This window comes from Callospermophilus lateralis, unplaced genomic scaffold (genome assembly GCF_048772815.1).
Source record: "Callospermophilus lateralis isolate mCalLat2 unplaced genomic scaffold, mCalLat2.hap1 Scaffold_116, whole genome shotgun sequence".
Classification (NCBI taxonomy): domain Eukaryota; kingdom Metazoa; phylum Chordata; class Mammalia; order Rodentia; family Sciuridae; genus Callospermophilus; species Callospermophilus lateralis.
In genome coordinates, this window is record NW_027511893.1 from 1,074,746 (window position 1) to 1,098,503 (window position 23,758).

At 32.1% G+C, this 23,758-nt stretch overlaps 1 pseudogene; it reads left to right on the forward strand.

Moving 5' to 3' along the window:
* LOC143386500 (cadherin-12-like) overlaps positions 1-22,646 on the forward strand; it is a 75,841-nt pseudogene extending 53,195 nt beyond the window's left edge.
* Positions 22,647-23,758: the final 1,112 nt, after the last annotated feature.

Sequence of the window (23,758 nt, forward strand, 5' to 3'; positions counted from 1 at the left end):
GAAATTGAACTTTCTGTAACCTACTCTGAGAAATTGCATCACATCGCTTTTGCCACATTTTGGTTCAGTAGAGGCAAACTACTAAATCTAAACAACATGTAAAAACAGAGAGTAAAGCAAGTGTGTAAAAAGAAGGCAGTGATAATTATAGACCATTTTAAAAAGGTTGACTATTTTATGTGACTCTTGGCAACTAAATAAGTTATTTTAAAAAGAAGAAAAATTAGGAACCATATTATCTGGCCTCTAAGTCCTGAAAATTTTGTGAGAGAAGCAAATATCTGGTGAAATGATTTAAATGCCAATTCAAAATAAAAAGTGTTCTCACTATATCCCATATAACTTTTAATTTAAACTGAGTGTTTAAAACATTAAAACACACACACATACATTGTGTGCATGTAAGAACAAGGAACAATAAGTCCTACCACCACATAAAACTTTAAAGCTTAAAGAAACATACGGAAAAATGTACCTTGTCATAGGGAGAAGAGGGGATTACAGGTGGGGAAACTGCTTAAGCAAAGTCGTAGAGGTATCAAAGTTCATGTTGAGATCAGATCCTGCAAGCTTTGTTGGACAGTTGGATGTACAGAGGGAATAGAGGGGAAAGATTGTCTGTAGTCTCATTCAGCCAGCTAAAACTTCACTGAGAATTTAGTTTTTCCAATATGTTTGAGTCTACCCTCATTTTGTTGTTTCTACCTGTATGTCCTTTGCTTAACACCTTTCTAAAAGGCATGTATTTCTCCAACTTTTTTTGTTGGTGGATTTGGAATGCATTTCTTTAGTCCAGCACTGACTGCCTCACAGTGTATTATCTGGTTCACTGTGATTGACCAGGGAGCTGGTGACAAGGGTGAGTTGGAATTCTTTGTGGTGTCTGACCAGCAGTACTCTCCTACTCTACTTCCCCCATTGATTGGATCACTTTTCAAAATAGTTATAATATTTCTATGCATGCTGTTGAAAACTAATATCCTTGGGTTGCCTTTTTTTTCCTACTATTATTCCTCTACTCCCCAACTATGATCACAAATATCACAGTCATCTGGGATAATTTTTTTTATAAGACAGATGTTTGGGTACATTCAAGTCACATTGGATCAGAATTTCTGGGATTATTGTCAAGAAACCTGTACTGGAAACAAGCACCCTATGTCATTAAACAAACATCAGGTGGGGAAACTGCTTAAGCAAAGTCATAGAGGCATCAAAGTTCATGTTGAGATCAGATACTGCAACCATTGTGGGACAGTTGGATGTACAGAGGGAATGTTGCCAAACTCTCCAGTGTCCTAAAGATGAGCACAAATTGAGGGAAATAAAAATGTGAAACCTGTCACTACTCAGCGTAGATGAGGTTTGATGATGGCATGGAGCAATTGCTTATGATTCTAAGCCCATGTCATTTTTTCTTCCTTCAGGTGCCCAGATAATTAACCTTCTCTTACTTTTCATAGAAGCCTTTTCATAGATTCCTGGTAGAATCTAGGTAGTTTGTCTACCATTTTATAATTTTCTTTTTTTCTTCCCCCAAGTAACTATTTGAAACTAATTTGTATTCTCAAATGAAAATAAATTTTATTTATACTAGAATTGGCAACATTTCAATAGTAGTTCTAAGAGTGATACTGTGAAGAATGAATCACTTGTAAAGTTTTCAAACTATTTCATAAAGCTCTGCAGTGTATCATATAACATGGAAAAATAATCATTAATGTTATCTCGATCATCAACTTAATTTAGAAATGTTTCCATTTTGCTCACTATTATATGCTATGCAAATATAATGAAATCCAAATTTATGTTGTGAGAGCTTATATTTTATTTTAAACCTTCAACTGCTTATGATTATACTAACATAATCAAACTGCTTAAGAGTACTTTAAATCAATATAATTGCTTCAACAAAATCACATGTACAACATTAATGTCAGCCTTATTTTTTACTTAATTAGTATCAGTTTTCTCAAGAAGTAAAAACTACATGATGAACTTTTCACCTAATTGCTGAAATCCATATACAAATATATATTTATACAAATATGATAAAGTTCCATTAACACAGAAATATTCCTTTAACCTGACAGAGTTCAAGAATAGAAAAAAAATATCAAAACTATTACATTGACATGATATATCATATCTAATATATTTGTAGAGTGATATTATCAATTTAGCATGAACTTTTTGAAGAAATGTCTTTATCTTATACATCTTTGATTCCAAGGTATATTACTCATTATGAACTACATGGATATGTTTGTAATTAATATATTGTGTATGTTCAACCTTTCTTGAAATATATTACATATTAACAATTTAAGTCACCAACACTACATTATACCTTCTATTCATTAGAATCTCAAAACTATTCATCATGAGTATAAATAAGACAGCAATATTTTAATATTTTTTCATTTATCTATTCCTTTGTGTATCTTAACATGCCATTTTTAATGTTTATAAAACAAAAAAAAAAACTTCATTAGATGGGCTTATGGAATAATGACCATAAAGCACAGTATACTGTAAAAAAAATAGCATGTAAAAATGTCAATCAAAAGAAAGCAAAGAAGGAGGGTGCTGTGGGAGCAGAGAGAAAGGTATCAGGGAGTACCTCCACAATACTGCTGCATGTTAACTATAATGTCAGGGAAAAGATATTAAAATTTTAGTATATTGGATACTAGAAATATCATCTATTTCATTCTTGATTGTAAAAAGCACTGATACTAAGAATAAAGTAATTGAATATAAAAGAAATAAGTATATGGAAAATATTTAGGGTGAGTAAAAGGTGACACTCTTTTGTATTTGTCTTTGTCTCTTTCCCTATACTTTTCTCATCCCTATAATAAAGATAATCAAGGTGAGAAAAAATTAAGGTTTGTGTTCTGTTCCAGCCTATGTGATATTTCAATATTATTATGAAGAGGTAAAAGCTGAAAAAAATGAAATAGAAGTATGAATTGTATTTTTGAAAATGTATGCTGATTGAAGAATAATTAAAAGGATTTAAGAAAAGCAGGTTTGGAGAACAGTAGAAAAAGCTAATAAATAATTTTGTTATAATTTAAGACAAAAACTTGAGTGTTCTATGAAGCGTTGACAGTGGATGAAAATGGAAAGATTAAAATGATGAAAATTGAAACTCATTTAATGTTAAAATACAGGGTGGGGAGTGAGACATCAGTATTAGGGGTCAGGTTTCAGGTAGGAGATAAGAGTAAGGGGTGCAGTAAACTGATGTAGAACAGAGAAACAGAAATAACGGTGTTTTGCAAACTCTGAGCTTAGTTTTGAACATAAAGGGTAGAATATGCTTGCTCCTCATACAAATCATTGCCATCATTTGTGTATACTTGTCATAATTCAGTAACAATTTAGCTTTGAAAAATATATTTGGTGGGGCTGGGGTTGAGGCTCAGTGGTGAACCCTCACCTAGCATGTATGAGGGGCTGTGTTCGATTTCAGTAGATATATGTGTTTATCAGCAAAATAGATTATAAGTGAGTATGAAAAAGAAAAGTTAAGTAAACTGAAAATGTGCCCATAGAAGAAAAAAATGATGAGGATGTAGAAAGACAAACAAGACATGAATGCCTAGAAATGAACAAATATTTTTAGGAGCTATAAACCACATTTTGAATAATCAAGAAATTATAGAAGAGGCTAAAACACAACTGATTATTTTGTGCATTATATTCTTATTGCTTTTGCATCTTAGTTGATTATAATGAAAGAAAACTACATAGAAATATAAACTATTAATGATTTATTAAATCTCTGTAACTGGGTGTTTCAGAAATTTAATTACTTACCAAAGGACATTTGTTCATTAATTTTGATATAAAATCATCTTTATTATAAAATTAATATTAGTGAATTCTATGTGTTTTCAAAATTCAAATATTTCAAATTATTTATTGTTCATTTATTAATTTTATTTACATTTATCTTTAACTAATACATTAAGGTCTAAAAAGTATACATATTTGTGGAATAACAAGTAATATCTCAAAATCTTTGAACTTGTGTAATATTTATATCAGGATCACTATATCTATTGCCTGGACATTAATCATTTCTTTATGGTGAAAACAGAATCCTTTCTCTAGCTTTCTGAAGTATACAGTATAATTATCTCTATTTCTATTTTTATTGTCATAAGTAATAGAATTTCATTTTGTTTTCATGGCTGAATAATATTCCATTGTAAATATCTACCAAATTTTCTTTATTTATTTATCAAGTGTTGCATTTCTGTTGTTTCCTTTTCTTGGCTACAGTAAACGTGGCAGTGTATTTTTTCTTTTTGACATACTTATTCCATTTCCTTTGTGTATATACCCAGGAGTGGAAATATTATATCATACGGTAGCCCAATTTTGAAGTTTCTGAGGGATTATTATTCTGTTTTCCTAAATGGCTGTACTAGTTTACATTCCCACCAACAATGTGCATGGGGTCCTTTTTTTCTATTTTCTCCCAGCACTTGTTATCTTTAGTCTTTTGATGACAGCATTCTTGCTGGGATGATGAAATGCCTCATTGTGGTTTTCATTTTTTTCCCTGATGATTAGTGATGTTTAGCATTTTTTCTTATTCTTTGTTGACCATAAAATATTAATCTAATGTTGTTGTAATTATTATAGAAGAAGTAATTTGAGAATAACCTTTTATATTACAAATGGTTTTACATAAAGTAAAATAGAATTGATAGGTGTATAGATTTCATTAAGCATGGATTAATTCAGGGAACATACACTGAGAACCAAGGAATCAGTGGGGCGTGATCCATACAGTTTTCTTGTCTTGTCAACTCCATAGAAACTGTTTTAGCTTTTCAGCCTAGTCTGTTTTTAATACTATATTTATTTGTTTGTATATTTTATTGAGTATCATGTAGTAGCACTGTGTTATATTCTAAATGTCAAGATAAATATGGCACAGTTCTTGTCCTCAAGGAATTCAAAGTATCTAATACTTCATATTATTTTAAATTTATATATATAATTTACTCTTCATACAGTTTTCATTATGAAAAATAAAAAGATTAGTGGTATTGTTAGGGATTTTTTTTTTCCTTTGGAGATCACATTTTGTAACCAGAAGCACAAAAGGTAATATTTGATTTCACCATAGGCATCTATGAATAATTTAAATCCTTTTTATGGATTGCTCAGTCTAGTTGCAGATCACACCACAAAACAGAGCTATTATTAAACATAGTTTAACTTGACTTGCAATTTAGAAGTGAACTGGTTTAAAGAGGAAAGCCAAAGAAAGCCTTTATTATTCACTCATTTACATGTGTCATACTCAGTTTGTACAATTATAATTCAGTTTTTGGTATAAAAGGCTACAATTCCAATTTTGAAGTGATTGTAGTTATAATTTAGTACACAATCACAAAATGGAATTTTCACTGATATAGCTATTCCAAAGCTCTTGTCATTTTTAAATAAGGAAGCAAAGTAGCTCCCATGTTTATTAATATAACCAAAACCTGGTATTTGTTAGAACTTTACAATTTTCAAAACATTTTGTATTAGACTTCTCACTTGGTTCTAAGAAATGTTGCATTATTTGACTATATTTATTGAGTATCTACAGAGCTGAATACTGCAAAACTCTCTCTTGGCTCTGAAAGGGGTTTCCCCATAGCATGGTGGCTGGAGTGCATTATGAGGTGACTTGTGGAAGAGAGGTGATAATTGCCTGGGCAATCTCAGGCAGCATGCCTTCTTGCTCTTCAGTTCCTTCATAGACATCTCAGATCTCAGGATTTGATAAAAACACTGAGGAGACTCAGAATTCTGCTTTGGCTTCTGCAGAAATCTTAGGGAATATTCTGCCCATTTTCTCACCTATTCATAGATATAAAATTTTAAAATTTTGTAGATCACTAGGACACTATGGCAAATTTAAATCTGGTACAGAGTCTCAAGGTACTATGTAAAAGAGAGCTCTCCATAAATGTATTGCCTTCGGTTTGCTCTCTATGAAACCACTTGGCACTGAGAAGACCTGGGAGAGAATAGTACAGTTACATGAATTTTACATTCTCTTTAGGTAATAGTCTTATTTATCTAGGATTATCAATGTTATATATAAAGAATAGTCACTAGTTACCTGTTTCTAAAAAAGATTTCTGATTTAATTTCCAATTGATAACAGGCAGACTAGAGTTATGGGAACATGAAGGGAATAATTTTATTAAATGTACTAATTGTGTTAATTCCCACATGCTTTCTTTTTTAATAACCAATTTACCTGCAGTCCTGCCTGGCTTAAGTTGACAGAATATGTTAACAGTCCTCAGCACACTATCTATTATATGAAGGAAAAATGCAGACCCAAATGCCAATTAGAATGCAAATTATTCTCTCTGAAAAGGGGGGCTTTTTACACGTATCAGATCCTGTAACTCAGGATGAAAAGTATGATCCACCCAAATCATAGAATCTATAAGAACAGCTTCCTGTGAGTACAGGCAGCTTGGTCCAAAGTGACCTACAGTTGTGATGACAGTGAGGACTTGAAAGTCCAATGTCATCCTGCTATCAGTCAAGACAAGAGGTGGACCTGGGTAGGATTCTCTGGAAACTTCCCTGGGATCCCCAATAAAATTAAAGACAGGAAAGGAAATATTCTCATTCTCTGAGAGGACCAACCGAGCTTTTGCCTTGAGAATGTTCTCCTTTCCTATCACCACCTAGCTGGACTGGCGATGAGCAGGGATCAAAGGACCTGACTGTATCAATAACTAAGAAAATGGTTAATTAACCACACAGTACAGAAACATAAGACACGATGGCTCAGCTCGGTGAACCCAAGGGTCAGCTCCAGCCCTGGAAAGACAAAAGAGTGAGCACACGGAGAAACTTTCTGTTTATTGGGGAAAAGATATTCAAGAATATTCTACTCAAATAAGGCAAGGATTGGGTTTTAGGGGTTTGCTCATTCCCTTTAAGTAACGCCCAGGTAGGGCTTGAAGTGGGCTCTGTTGCTGAGCTAGGGGGTAAAGGCCTTTGTTTATAAAATATACTGGTCTGTACTTTTGCTTTCTTGTGAAGTTTCTGTTTGGCTTTGTTATCAAGTGATAAATGTTTCCTCTATTTTGAAGAATTTACACTATTTGGTTTTTAAACGTTTGATAGAATTTCTAGTAAAGACATCTGGAAAAAGGCTTTTAATCGTGAAGAGATTTTTCATTATACCTAAATTTTCATACCTGTTTTAGGAACACAAATGTTTCCTATTTCTTCTGTCAGTTTTGATCATTTGAATCTTTATAAGAATTTGACCATAATTTTTTTTACTATTTTTTGCAATAAAATAACTTATCATATTTCTTTACAATATTTTGTTTTGTTTATGATTAAAATATATTTCTTATTTTATTCTGATTTTGGTAATTTTTTTTCTTTTTCCTTATTTTAAAGTTGTACTTTAAATATGAATAAACAATTCTAATTCTCATTCACTGAGTGAGCATGAGAACGGACTGCAATATCGTTTAGGATTTGGACAAACATCTGACAAAATATTTTGAAGGCATGAGAGACAAATACAGAATACTTTCTTTTATTTCTCTTCTTTCTTTCTTTTTTCTTTTTTTCTTTTTCTTTTTTTTTTTTTTTTTTGGTACCAGGGATTAAACTCAGGGGCACTCAACCACTGAGCCACATCCCCAGCCCTATTTTGTATTTTATTTAGAGAGAGGGTCTCATTGAGTTGCTTAGTGCCTTGCTATTGCTGAGGCTTGTTTGACCCTCCTGTCTCAGCCTTCAAAGCAGCCATATGTGCACCCTGCACCTGACCAGAATTATATCTTGGTTATCATAAATGGACCACAAATTATTAATTAGCAGATAATTAAAATATAAACAAAGTAGACTAATGATAATGGAAATTTAAACGGTCTATTAGGAACATCACAATTATGTGTGACATCAGTTGTTTAATGTTTACTAAGCCAACAATTGAATTTGTTTTTTAAGTATTAAATAATAACTAAACCCTGTATAATTTTGTTGTCAAATATTTGGTCATTATACTCTTGCTGAATCAAAGTTAAATAAAATTTCATTATTGCTCTGTGAAATATAGATTAGATGGGTCAGAAAGAAAATATGTCATTACTTTGTCAACATACTTTAGTAAATTGTATACCTAAATGAAAGAATGCTGCATTACTTTTATAAATTATATACTATGGCAAAAAGTTCAAGGCTTATTAGACTTCAGTAGTTCTCAAACAGAGATGTTCTTCCTACCTAGCTTGGCACTATGGAATTCAGTATATTGTTTTTAAGCCCTTAATTTTGAAAAATTAAAAATGTATTTAATAGAGAAAAAATAACAGAATTAAATCCATAAACCCATTACTCATTTTCAGCAATATGAACATGCTGTTTTTATTGTTTTTCCTCTATCCTTGATTGAACATTTATTTTATGGCTTTTGTAATGCTGGCTTCTGACATTTAATTTCAGGAAATCTAGATGTCTTGCAGTGCACAGAATTGTTTCACACAACAAAGATTTGTCTTAGTTAAAACGCTTAAAGCATCCCCTGGAGAAACACTATTAATAATATGTTATTACAGTATTGATGTTTTTTTGTGAAAATTTACTCATAGAAAACATCAACTAAAATGACATTTTAGGGCAATAATTCAATAATTCAAAGAATACCCAGAATTTTTGATGAATGAATGTAGGCCTGAATTCATTTTGATAATCTTTTTACATATTATAAAAGTAGATTGTTAAGATAAATACAATTGAGGGATAAGACTTGTCTCCTCTTGAAGAAATTCCCTCTCATTCTAACCTAATGAAATAAAACTCCTACCCTAGAAAAAAGTGGAAAAGAAATTCTCCTCTTCATGTGGGCTCTGGACTTGAACCCACTTTACCATGTAAAATAGGAAGTAGACTGTTTCCCATTGTCCAGATGTTGAACAGGTTGTCATTCTTCTTAACAGCAAAATCTAAGACATAATATAAATTATTTATCTATTTTAAGTGGCTGTATAATTATCAGTGTGCTTTTTAAAAATAATAATAAATAATAGAATTGAGAAGCACTAAGGAGCCAGAACATCTGATTCCAAGTCAGCATTTTTACCTTCAATTGTGGTTTTTGGAAAAGTCACAACTCGCCATTTTTTTTAAGAGTTCCATATGCATAATAGGGTTGATGATAGTGTCTATATAATAGTTACCATGAACCATAAATGAGTTAATCTGTATAATGTGTTTTAGAATGTTGTTGATTCATTGTTTACTTTTTAAAGTATTAAGCATTTGTTTTATTTTTATTGTTGATATACAGTTTTTTTTAGAAATTTAAACCAAGTTTAGCAAATTTACTGACTTTTATCCCTATTCTGCACTACATAAATGTAAGTACTAATAAAATAACTGTCTCTAGCTAATCTCCACAGAATATAACTGGTCATAAGAATAATAAGAATTTCACCAAAACATTGAAAGTTATGTAAAACATCATCTTATTTAATACAACAAATCTATGAGGTAGGACTTATTGATATCCTGTGTTTTATATGGGGAAACTCAGTGAAATAACTGAATAAGAAAGGTTCAATAACTTTTGAAAACTAAGCCAAAGTTTTTCTTATCAAATAATTTAGTATGCTTTCACCAATATCAATGTCTACATCATATGTATTTTCACAATCATTCTTCAAGATTAACAACATAGTTTTCATAATTACACCAAGTATCCTCATTTCATATATTCTCTGTCCATACTGGTATACATGAGTAGATTTCACAGTGACATATGGCAACGTGTAGATATTTTTTGTGTTAACGTTCAACATTTTAAAATTTCTTTCTACTGAATTTTATAGACTTATGACAATCAGTCATTCAAAATATTTGTGTACTCATTTCTTTAAAGCTTTCCAGATAGAGGTGTATAAGAATATTTTGAATTTTCAATAACACTATAGAAGAATTTAACTTCTTCTACAGAAGAGTCAAGACAGAATGTATGGTAGAATATATACGTCTTTCAATTTTCATACTCCTGGACTTACATTTTTAACTCCCCTTTCTTCTAGCTGTGTGATCTGGGTAGGCCTTTAAAAATTTGAGACAACTGATTCATCTGTAAAATCTTAAAGGTAAATTTTGTATGTTGTAAGCTAAAACTTACAAAATATTAAAGTATTATGTTATAATTTATTAAACTAATTATTTAAAACATAATACTTTTATGTTTTGTAAGTAATACTTTTATGTTTTGTAAGAAATTATTTAGAGCATACTTCAGCAAATGACAGGTAGCAAAGGGTAAGTTATTAGGTTGATCCCAAACCCTGTGATGGGATTTTAACTGATACCTTTTCAGTTGAGATTTATTTTGATACTGTAGAAAGAACCTATTCTCTAACAAAAGTTTGCTTATTCTTTTCTTTCATATAATCAACAAGTAATTTCAGGATATCCTAGCTTTCTATGATATTCCTTGATTTTACTCCCTTAAAGCTATTTTTTCTAATTATAACTTATGTAAATCAATTTCTCTTTCTTCTTCATACTCATCATTCTTTTATTCAGGAAGAAACTTCTGAGACGATTAATTTCAAAAGGGTAATTTAAGATGTAAAACATGGCAGAGAGTAAAATTTTTACTACATTTGTAAAACTTAGAAAACTATATTTTTTTAATCTAATAAAAAATATTGCTAATGGCAAAGATTAGTCTTGTGAACTAATCCTGGTAAGATAGGTAAGTCATTCCACCAGAAATGCCCTGAACTTATAAAATGCCAGCTAAGTGGTTGGTCTTACCTAATGGTGAGTTTCAGGGATGAACCCTGGTAATATGCCTTGTTTGTGTTCTGACACCTAAGCATCAGTGTTGCACTGATGTTCTTTATTGAATAAAGAATAACTAAAACAATTTTAATCATAATTTATGTTTTTATGTTTCAACAGGTAATCCATTATTTACCAGCAAAGTCAACATACTAATTAATGTCTTAGATGTCAATGAATTTCCTCCAGAAATATCTGTGCCATAGGAGACAGCCGTCTGTGAAAATGCAAAACCAGGACAGGTATCTTACAAATAGTGTGAATCGAGAGTATCTTACAAATAGTGTGAATCGAGAGTACACCAATTACACTTGTAATTTCATTGACTTGTGAGGCTGAGAAATGAAGATAACAAGTTTGAGGTCAGCCTCAGAAATTTAGTGAAACCCTATTTCAAAAAGAGAAAAGTGAAATGTAACTCATTGGTAAAGAAACCCCGGGTTCAATCCCAGAACCCACTGCCCCATGCCAAAAAAAATGTTTAAAGACACATCATATGTGTATATTTTCAACTCTAAGTCCAGACATATATACATGTGCATATGCTCATATTTCAGAACAAGTCCTCATAAAATACATCATAAGAGATATTAAACTTGAGTGGATTATGGTGAATATGGATGTGAAAATAATCCCATGGGAAATAAAGTTTTGATTTCCTAGCAAGTTCTTTGGATTATGCATTCTGCCATTTTTGTACTCTCTTACTGTGGCTTTTCTAAAGAACTTAACTGTGAGCAAACACTCTATGCTGATATATTGATGTGAACTTCAATCACTTTTAAATAACATAACCACTTACTTAGGTAAATTGAATGAGTTTTAATTCTTGAAATAAATTTTACATTTGAAACAATATTTTTAAAGGGCACGCTTTAAAATTTACTGTCTTTCAATTTGTGCATGTAATACTACTTTGTAGATTATTTGTCCAAAAGCTGTGCACCAGTGATATGTACTATCAATATAACTATTATATGAAGTTTAAATAAAATTTAGAGCCCATGTTCACTCTAGTAACATTTCAAGTGCTCAGTAATTGTATGTGTCAAGCAGACACCATTTTCTTGAGTAAAGTTACATTTTCATAAGCATGGAGACTTCTAGATTGACTGTGTTGTCCCAATCATTCATAGATGATGTGAGGAAATCACTAAATGAATTACATTACTACATATTTTCATCATGTTACCTCAAATAAGAAATCTGCATCATTAATTTATAATAGTCACAGAATGGATTAAACCTTATCACCTTGAAAGCAACCACAATATGGATGTCTGTTTCGCTTGTTCTGCTCCAATGTTTTTAATAGTAGATGCTACATAAGTATTTGAGGATAAATTAATTTTTTTGATAATTGGAAAATTAAAAGAAGTTTACAAAACTTCTACAAATTAACTATTTTTTCACTTTTGAGGAGCTCCACTGTGCCAAAGTATATAAAAAAGCCATTTTTTGTCTTCTGGATACTTAGGAATATCAATAATATCAGACTAATCAAAATCTTATAATGCTCCAAATGAAATTAGCCTCTGGGAACAGAGCTCTATTTAGCTCTATTTGTCTAATAAAGTAAAAGATTTGAAATACTGATACAAGTGCATGTTACTAGAGATCAACCAGATTTTCTTATTTGTGGACAAAGTAGTGAAAAATCTGTTGTGTTCTTGCGAACTCTATATCAAAAAATATCTTTTGGGTTTTTGTGTCCTACTCCTCAATACTTATGTTCAAAGCACAGTGCTGAAATGTCCCTTGAGTTTGCAGGGTGTGTGATATATTGCCTTTTCTGCTTTGGGTACCCGACTATAGTGCCCCTGGCCTACAAACCATGCATAGCAAATAGCTCTCTCTTCTGGATTATTCTTGAATATATATAAAATACATATATGGGTATATATATATATATATATATATATATATATATATATATATATATGTGTGTGTGTGTGTGTGTGTGTGTGTGTGTGTGTGTACTTTTCTAAAAAGGAGAGAAATAGTAGGGAATAAGTTGGTCTTATGTAAACCTGTGAAAATTTATGTGAGAGTTATTTTCTTCAGGGCAGTGCTATCCAAATAACGTTTCCAGATAAATGAATGTCTTTAATAGTTTCTATATGCTGTCCTAAGATGATTTTCTTTCTTCAAAAATATGTTCTTGATATTTTGTTGTTAAATATTTTTTAATTTAATAGTGGCACTAGCTAACAACATTAAGAAAACAAAATAAAAATTGACAATCAAATATTGGTCCCTAAGTAATGTACAGAACTTTTAGGGGTGAAATTCTATGATTGGAGTACATTGGTCTGAGTCAAAAAAGTTAATTTTTCAGGATATGTATCAAGATTCTTTCTAAATTATCATATTCCATTGTCTAATGATGAATTATAAAAGTCTCATTTATGACAATTATACAAGGAAAATAAATTCTGTGCAAAGAGTTTGCACTATGGTAAGAAATTAAAATTTCAAATCCAGAATCCAAAATCCCTAATTTTGTTACTAATGCTGCACTGATACATAAATGCCAATAACAACTGTGATTCATCTATCCATTATTTAGGTATCTCTCTGTGTGCCCAAACATATGGGAAGGTAAATTGTATTCCGGAGACTGGATTTAACCAGGAATAAAAACCAGAAATAAAACAAAAATCAAAAGCATCAGTTTAATAGCATCAGCCATATGATGAATATTTTTCACAATTATGGCAGGTTACCATAATTGAATATAACGTCTTCATCTGCCAGATTGAAATTTAGTTCAAAAGCATGATCCTCTGATCAGCACACATCCTTTGTCTTTTCCCACACATGCTTCCTGAAATTAGTCTTTCTGGAACACAGCTATTGGATATGTTGATTCAAAAGTGCCTGGAAGCCATTCTGATTTTGTTTTGTTTTGTTTTGTTTTTGGTGGAATGGAATCCATATTCTTGTGCATGCTAAGTAAGCACTCTACCACTGAGCTGACTGTCTAATCACTTAAAGCCATTGTAACTTGCTTATCTATGTAGTGAATTATGAATGTAATAGTTTGGCTCTGAGAAATTACTTTTTGATTATTTTCAAATTTAAGAGCATCTCACTGAAATATCAGGAATTTAACTAGACTATGTGCTACTTTTGGTGACAAAGAACATTTTTTGAAATAGGGATTGTAATGCTTATTATGGAAATCTATAAAAACATATTTTTGTTCCTAACCAATGAAGGAAAATTAACGTAACAACAGAAACAATATACACATTCTTTCTTTGTTTCCCATTGTGTTATACATGAAAATAAAACTCATTCTAACAAACAACAGTTCTAAAATTTTGCTATTTCTAGCACTTTTAGATAATCAAATATTTTGTTTCCAGTAAGCAGCTTCATGTTTAGGCTGGAAAGAATTTAATTCATCTAATTTAAAATGCAAACAAGTACATTTTAATTTCATTTTGCTTATTAGTGAGAATTTTCAATGCTGTTAAGCTTTTCAGTTTCACATATATTGATTTAGAATTAACCTGTGTCCTATAATTGAGCCTGCTATTAAAACCTGTAAACATTTAGAAAATTGTTTAAAAAATTATGTGTGAGTAATTGGCCTGTTAAAATGAATTCAAAAAGTATAATTTCTGTAGCATACTTTATTAAATGGATTTATAAACCTGTTATGTAAAGTTCCTTTCAAAACTGATTGACTTCAAGTTTAATCTTAACTTTGTTTCAGATAATTCAGATAGTCAGTGCTGCAGATCGAGATCTTTCACCTGCTGGGCAGCAGTTCTCCTTTAGATTATCCCCTGAGGCTGCCATCAAACCAAATTTTACAGTCCGTGACTTCAGAAGTAATTATAAACACTTAAAGATTTACCTTTTTCAAGTAGCTTTTTCAAAGGGCACACATAGAGGAATCAATACTTTTCCTAAAAGCATTCAATTTTGTAAAATAAAGAAATCCACATATGAGAAATCCAACATTGCCTAAATAGTAATAAGTTAAATATTTAATCTATATGGATCTATCTAGAAGGCCAATGTATTTCCACCATACAAAGGAATGTCTCTTAATGAGCCATGCATGTAAAAAGCTACCAGACAAATTGAAAGTTGTCCCTATCAAATATATCCTTTGGCTCCCATGCATATTTCTTGTACATACAAATAGGTAACTCTATAGTATCTGTTTTATTTTAATAACACTCAGTATAGCACTGGTTACTAATGTAGATATTGTAATCAGAATGATTCCCAGGCCATACCAAAATGGTTGACGCTCAGAAAATTGTACTAAACGATGAGAACTTCACCCTACTTGTATTAAATTCATGTATACAAAGTATAAAACATAGTGGTTATAATATATTACTGCCACTATAATTTTAGTTATCCCCTCATATACCATGTTTACACTTACTTTCTACAACTATTCTGGCCAAGATTGCTACTACTTCTGCTATTACTATTGCATGTGACACTATTATATCCACTACAAAAAACATAAAGAATACTGGATTTCAGATGCTTCTCAAAGTATGATAGGATTATGTCTCCATAAACTCATCGTAAAGTTGAAAATATACTAAATTGACATTGCATATCATATACCTACCCTACTAAACATCAGGGATTAGCATATCCTATCTTAAATGTGTTTAGAACAGTTTGTTAATCTGCAGTTGGTCAAAATCATCTAACAGATTGTCTATATTAGAATAAAGTTTGGAATATATTATGCAATTTTTAAATATCATACTAAAAATGAAAAGGGTAACAATTTCATACTATGGGTATGCTTTCATACAACATATGGACTAAAAATATTTAACCATGAAGTTGGGAACTGTCTATATTAAGGTTTATGTGTTCTCTATTAAGTAATTGCAAATTATAGTTTTGCTTTTTGCCTTTTTGTTTGTTTTTGTTTTTTGCTTTGACATTTTTATCTCTTAATTTTTTTTTTTTTGATTTTATAAATAAAGTGACCACTGGAGTTTAAATTTCAGGGGCACTCGACCACTAAGCCACATCCCCAACCTTATTTAATATTTTATTTAGATACAGGTTCTTACTGTGTTGTTTTGAGCCTTGCCTTTGCTGCGGCTGGCTTTGAACTTGTAATCCCCCTGTCTCAGCCTCCTGAGCCACTGGGATTACAGGCATGTGCCACACTGCTCCTGGCTTCAAAATTTCTATATGCTAAAAAATAAGAATTAAAATGCCAATTTTTATAATATTGGGTAGTGAGAAGCTAAAGTTTTAATAAATTCTGTTTCTAGAACTAAGTACTTAAATTATAATGGGACGATAATGATGGTGATTATTGGTAGACGCCCAAGGATGTTTTGAGAAAACTGGGTTTGCTTTAAATAATTAGAGAAAGAAATTGGAGTACCCATGTATTGTCACCAAAGAAAGTTGAGTGAGAATGACTGAAGAACAGCTGTACATGAAACAGCACCCTAAAGTTGAAGGATTTTATGAATAAAACAACCACATGTTTTATCATGAAAATGGTAACACTTCTGAGAACAGAAGTAGACAATATTTATAGTTTTCAGTTAGAGCAACCCATCTAAAATAGAGCTGTCCAAAACAAATCAGGTCATTATGTTCACACTATTTATAAATAAGCTAAAGGTATAGTAATTCAAATAGAGTAATTTTATAAGTCATTGAAAAGTTTATGCAACAGTATAACATGTTCAGATTTTCATTTTGGGAAGATCAGTCTTATGTAATATGGAAAAGACATGAGAGGGAGAAAAGATTAGTCCTGGCACCTTTGCATTATCGTGTGAGACTGGCTGTGAAGATGAAGACAAGAGGATGGAGAAAGAATTCATAGAGCCCAATGCAGGATGCCCTTGGTTTAATTCATGAATATAATGCAGACAAATAAGATTTCCAGATCATAAGATTGACGCTCATATCACTTACTCACTCTGAGTATCTGCTATGCCTCCCTAATCCATCTTTGTTGGAAGACCAAGATAATCATGATAATATGGACCAGACCCTCTGGTCTCAGGAGCAGTGTTGGCTTATAGACTGCACATATACCTGCTACAGAATTTAATGTCAATTATTGCTCTTCTTTACTGCAAGCTATATTTGTTCACTTTTTAGGGTACAGAAAATGTTTTAAGTGGGGAAATGAGGTTTACTGTATCTTTTTTTTTCTCACTATTGACAATGTACAATTTTCATGCAATCTATTTTCAAAAAATAATAAACTGAAAATAAATATTTTAAATATCCCAAAAGATTCTAGACACTGTGGTGCATTTCTGTAATTCCAATTGTTCAAGAGGATGAGACAGAAAGATCACAAGTTTGAGGTTCTGCAAACTAACGAGACCCGTGTCAAAATAAAAACATAAAAGGCTGGGGAAGTAGCTGGGAGGTAGAACATTCCTGAGTTCAATCCTCAGTACTGCTACACAAATAAACCTATTAATTATTTTCACTCAGGTTACAACACTTAATCTTTGTTCCTTTTCCTCAGATTCATGTAGAAAAACATCAAGTGCTGAAGATTTTAGAATTGCTTCGACTAGTCTCCACTTTTCTATCCTTATTGTCCCCACAATCATTTGACACGTAAATTTGATTGGGAGTATCCTAGTAGACACCTGGCATTTTAAAGTTTTGTTTCTTAATTTTAAAGTGTTATGTCTGTAATAATAACAAAGTAATCTTACCAAAACAAACCCTGATCTTATCACATGTATACTTTGTTCATCAAGGTACTCCATTTTTCAGTAACTTCTGTTGGCTCCATTGAGTATCTACAAACAGTACAATGTAACATAATGGAAGTGATAACATTTTTAACAGACTTATATTTTATTGAGTAATATATTTTTCTAATTTTTTAAATCTATTTTCAAGTGGGAATTATGAATGTTAATATATTGATAAATAATAAACTACATGTCAATTTATTTCTAAAAATAAAACATTTGGGGGGAGTTTATTGGAAATAATAATGAAGAGTTTTCAAATAAACTAAAATTTATGCTTTCATGAATAGAAACATATAAGAAAAGAGCAAATGAATGCAAAATAATATTTTCAATTGAAACATTAATTAAATTTATATGAAATGGAATTTTGGTGTCTTTTGTTTCTTCAAATATCACTACTATTAATTTTCTTCAAGTTAAAATGATTTTCCTTTGTAATTACATTAAAGTGGTAATAGTTCATGATTTTCACAAATTGTTATGTATTTTTACATTTATAATTGGAATGTATTTTTCCATCTCTCTTTTTTTATCTAATGTGCAAGAGTGAAAGCATTTAAATACCTACACATGCATACACACACACACACACACACACACACACACACACACACACTCATACCTGCAGGTGTCTGTTGGTATAAGGATTAATTCCAGGACCCTAACACCCATAGAATCCAAAGTTTTCAGAAATACAAATTTCTTATAAAGCATTTCATAGTATTTACACATAATCTGTGCACAGCCTTCTGAAAAATTCAAATCATCTCTATGTTACTTATTATACCTAACACAATGTAAATGATACAAAAATAAACAGTCAATTTTACTCTTTATGTATAGCAATGGAAATTTTTTTCCATTGCTTGTTTTCTCAAATTTTCAATCCATGGCTATGGAATGTGTGAATATGGGGGGTCCGTATATAAACATGTTTATTTGTTTATGTATAAATGATCCATGTAAAACACAGGAAAAATCACAAGTTTAATCTGAAAGAGTCAATAGATTTTTTAAAAAATATTCTTTTTAGCTGCAGATGGACACAATACCTTTAATTAATTAATTATTTTTTTTAATGTGGTTCTGAAATAGAACCCAATGCCTCACATGCTAGGCAAGCAAGAACTCCACCACTGAGCTACAACCATAGCCTCCGTCAATAGATTTTTAATGAATTTTAAAGAATAGATTCTTATATAAGATATTCAACAGATTAATGCTTTAATTTTTTTGTTATGCTAATATGTGTGGAAATATTCTTTTCCTCAATGACATTTTCATATAAGAAAAGAAAAAAGAGTAACCCAACGACTTCTTTTCTCATAAAACATTCTGTATTTTTTTTCAAATACGAAAGCTAATTCTTGCAGCAGACAAGATTAGTGTTTCCTCCTTCTTTAAGGATTATTTTTCTGGCAGCTTTCATGATGATATATGACATAACTAATATAAGGTTGCATTTTACCAATTCAAAAAGGTCTTCTTATACTTAGTGGATACCAACTTAAAGAATTGAAGTGAAACTCACAGTAACCATGTTATCTGAATGTCCTGTTTTGTAGACAACACAGCTGGAATTGAAACCAGAAGAAATGGATACAGCAGCAGACAGTAAGAGTTGTATTTCCTCCCTGTTGTAATAGAAGACAGCAGCTACCCTGTCCAGAGCAGTACAAACACAATGACTATTCGTGTTTGTAGGTGTGACTCTGACGGTACCATCCTGTCTTGTAATGTGGAAGCAATTTTTCTGCCTGTTGGATTGAGCACTGGCACTTTAATTGCAATCCTACTATGTATCGTTATACTTTTAGGTTAGTTTTAACATTAATAAAGTTCTCTCTCACACACTCCTATGTCTCTATCTCTGTCTGTCTCTCTCTCTCTTTCTTGAGCGGGCATGCTCTCCCTCTCAGTTTACCATGTAAATAGATTTTTGTTCAGTGAGCTGTCACTTCTTGTTATAATTTATCTATATTACAATATTTTATGAGATATATTTTTATTTAATCCCTCATAAGTCACATAATTTAAAATATAAAACTGGATTTTCAAGTTTGTGGCCTTTGCAAAATGAGATTCTCTCTAAAAATATCTATTTTTTGGCAACAATTTCTCAATTCATTTTATATTCTAGTAATTACTACAATTGAATAAAAGATCCTATAGTCTTCTAAGAAATGTACTAGGTGAACAAAAGCTCTCAAATTCTGAAAAGAGAAGAAAGAAAAGGGCAGTAAAAAAATAGAATATAAAGGAATCCCCAAATTTTATTTTCTTCAGTTAAAACTGCCTTTCAGAAGCAATTCTTCTTCCAATTTTCCCACATCCCCTCACATCAAAATTTTAACTATTCCTACTCTGAAGAAAACTGACTAAAATATCTAGGCACACAACAAAGGAAAAGGACTGAAGTAAAATGTGTTCACCATCTCTGTGATAGTGACTGTCAACCAATTTCAGGGCTTTGCCTCTCCCATCAACTGTTCAACTTTTCTATTTCACTTTCTAATTTATTGCCATATTCACACTAGTACAGAAAGATTTCAATTTTGCATCACTTCTTTAAAATCAAATTACAACAGAAACACTGCTGGGCACTGTGGGATAAGTTTGTATATGCATATTTTCCATTCAGGAAAAAATATTCTGAAAAAAATGAACACTTTCTAGTAACTATAGGATAGAAAGCAAAACTGTTAAACCACTTGTAGAAGGTAGAACATGGAGTAAGAAATTCGATGATACCTTGTGAGAACATGCCTTGAGTCAAATGTTCATGCTGTCTTGAATGATAAAGTTGTAGTCCAATTTACATGTGTATTATTAATTACATCTAAATAACTTTCATAAGCATAATGAAATATTATGTCCTTATAATTTATAATAAATAATTATTAGTATCTATTTGTGCTGTTGATATAAAACTTAAAAGAGCACATTCAAAAAAATTCTAACATCTGGAATTGAACATAATCAATTAGGTTTAAGTTCAAATCAAGTGTTCCTTTCTCATTCTGCTCATTTGTCTTGTGACTGCTGGAATGCCAGAGTAATTCCATAGCAATTTAGCAGCTCTGCACTTTCCCTATGACTTAGGGAATCCCAAAACCTAGGAGACTTGTTTGATTGCCTGGGGAGAAAAAACCGAGTTTCATCATGATGAAAGAACTCTATAGTTCTATGACAAGAGTCTTCCAAACTCTTCCAACATAAGTAAAAAGGATTTTGCTCCCCTAATTATTTTTAATTGATTAAAATGAGAAGGCACATTGGGAGTGTATTGGTCTATTTGTATTGCTACCTTGAAACAGGGTAGCAAGTAACATGTCTGCTCATCATTACAAAGCCCTGAAATCTACCATGCACTCCTTCATTCTATGCTTCCTAATGCCTGCAAAATACCTGTGCTATTCTAGAGGCTGTGAATTCACTCGAACAGAGTAGTGAATATTGGCACTCTTCATCTTTCCATGGTGTCTGCTTAAATATCCACTATTCTTTGACTTCTGTAACCAATCACAGACTTCACTAGGTCTGCCATTTTCATTTCCTTTGTGAGTTGATGGGAAGCCCAAGAATTCAGTGTTACTTGATTTTCTTTTAGGTGGACTTCAGGGAAGTCTATAATAGTCTGCTTTACTGCCATGATGACTCCTAAACCAGTTTGCATTCAGGAATTCTCTATGAGGCTTTCAGTCTCTCACATACTCCCCAAGCAATCAAACAACAGTCTCTTAGGTTTGGGGATTCTCTAAGTCATAGGGAAAGTGCAGAGCTGCTAAACTTCTCTCAAAGTCTCAGTGTACAGAAGTCCTCCCTAGGTTCCCTCCCTTCTTCCAATGCCCTGACTCTAATTTTGGAGAAAGTGAAATAACCTACTTTCATCATGATGTATTCTTCTCTACTCTCTAGTTTTATGACAAGAGTCTTCCAGACTCTTCCATTGTAAATCAAAAGGATTTTGCTCCCCTAATTATTTTTAATTGATTACCTCAAAAAATTATTAATTTTATTAAAAACACAAATTTCCAATTTCCAAATGAGAATACTACAATTTGGAAATTAACCATGATAATTACATCTTGCAGATGATGATGATATTTAAGTTTTTTTTTTTTTTTTTTTGGTATCAATTCCTAAAACTCTGTATGGTTAGAACATCCCCACCCCCACCCACCCCGGCATTTTTGTCAAACTGAAATCTAAAATATGGAAATATAAGGGCAAAAATGATATTTTGAATAACTGTTCTGTGGTTTCTTGTTATCATTTCCAAATAAAGTTGTTGACTTCAGACAATGAGAAAAACATAAACACATACGTGCTCCTATTGATTGTAGTGTTTTTAATCTAAGATTGGAAACAGCATGCCTTGATCAATTTTAACTTTCTTGGAATGATAAATGACTCATCTGCCTTCTTTTCCCCAATTGCAATTTGTCTCCTCTCAGCCATAGTTGTGCTGTACATCGCATTGCGCAGGCAGAGGAAGAAGGATACCTTGATGACCTCCAAGGAAGACATAAGAGACAACGTTATTCACTATGACAACGAAGGAGGTGGAGAGGAGGACCCGCAGGCCTTCGACATGGGGCGCTGAGAAACCCGACAGCAGTCGAAGAAAACAAAATCCGCAGGGATATCAAGCCAGACTCACTTTGCCTGCCCCGCCAGAGGCCCCCGGTGGAAGACAGCACGGACATCAGGGACTTCATCCATCAGAGGCTGCAGGAGCACGACCTGGACCCTGCTGCCCCGCCCTATGACTCGCTGGCCACCTTCGCCTACGAGGGCGCAGGGTCGCTAGCCAGGTCGCTCAGCTCCATTGACTCGCTGGCCACTGATGCTGACCAGGACTACGACTACCCGGCAGACTGGGGAGCGGGCTTCAAGGTCCTTGCTGACATGTTCCGTGAACAAGAGAGCTACAACCCCGACAAAGTCACTTAGGGAGAGGCAGAGGCTAGGTGCAGAGGAGGAGAGATTTTTTAACAGGAGCAACACAAGTAGACATCAATGCGCGCACACACACAGGCTTTATAATGCAGGATTCTTTTGATGATCTGGTTTCTAGCAAGTGGCTGTATTTATCACACTGTCAGTTTTGGTTTATTCTGTTGTCACAAGATAAATCCTATAATATGTACTTGCTTTGTTTTGTTTTGTTATTTCAGAAACACGCTGAGACAAGCTCAGGCCTATTAAATACAATTTACTGACATGACAACCTACAACGAAGATAGCTATGTGGCATCACGGTGGAAGAGTGTTAGATTTTTCTTAATTCCACTAAAGTGTCTATTGAAACTCTTATCATTTAAAGTGGTGTACCCTACACTCTGCTGTGATGTGGTTGCAGGATTCAGTGATAAAGAGGAATAAACAAAGACATCTTCAAGGAGCAATAGCACCCTGCTGACTCTTCTCATTCCTTTTGAGACAAAAAGGAAACTCTGATCTCCATCTTCTTATAATTCAAAGGTGTTTCTTTTTAAAACTGTATGCCAAGACATATTTGCTTTTCCTACCCTTTCAGAAAATTGAAATAAATATAATAATATCAAATTAAATATGTAACCCATGAATTTGAAAAGCAATGTTTGATCGTAACATCAGTTCATATTAAAGAATGTTAATTAATATATTAGTTTTTTCCAAAAAAATAAAATTTTAAAAAAGAAATGGAAAAAAATTCCTCTTTATAAAGGGAGGCCTCAGGGCTAAAATTCCACATTAAAATAAATATTGGTTTTGTTTTATACTGTAGTGGTGTGTGGAAATTGGTTTTAAAAAGTCACCAAATCATTTAAACTCTCAGTTGTAGATAAAATACCAGCTTCTATTTCTATGAATATTTTCAAAGGGAAAAACAACTATTAAATTAAATAGAGAAAGAGCAATTCATTACAGTTTCTTAGATTTTTATTACATTCTAGTGATTCTTTCTTGGCCAATGAAAAAAATACATATCAAATAACATAGGCTAGATGTACAATACATCTCTAAATATTTTTTATGTTATTGAACAAATAAGTCAGGGACTTCAGAATGTTGAATCCAATGACTAAATCTTAAAAAGGACACAAATGCAAAATCAGTCAGCTGATGCTCTTACTAACATGTACTTTGTGAATGCCATTCTA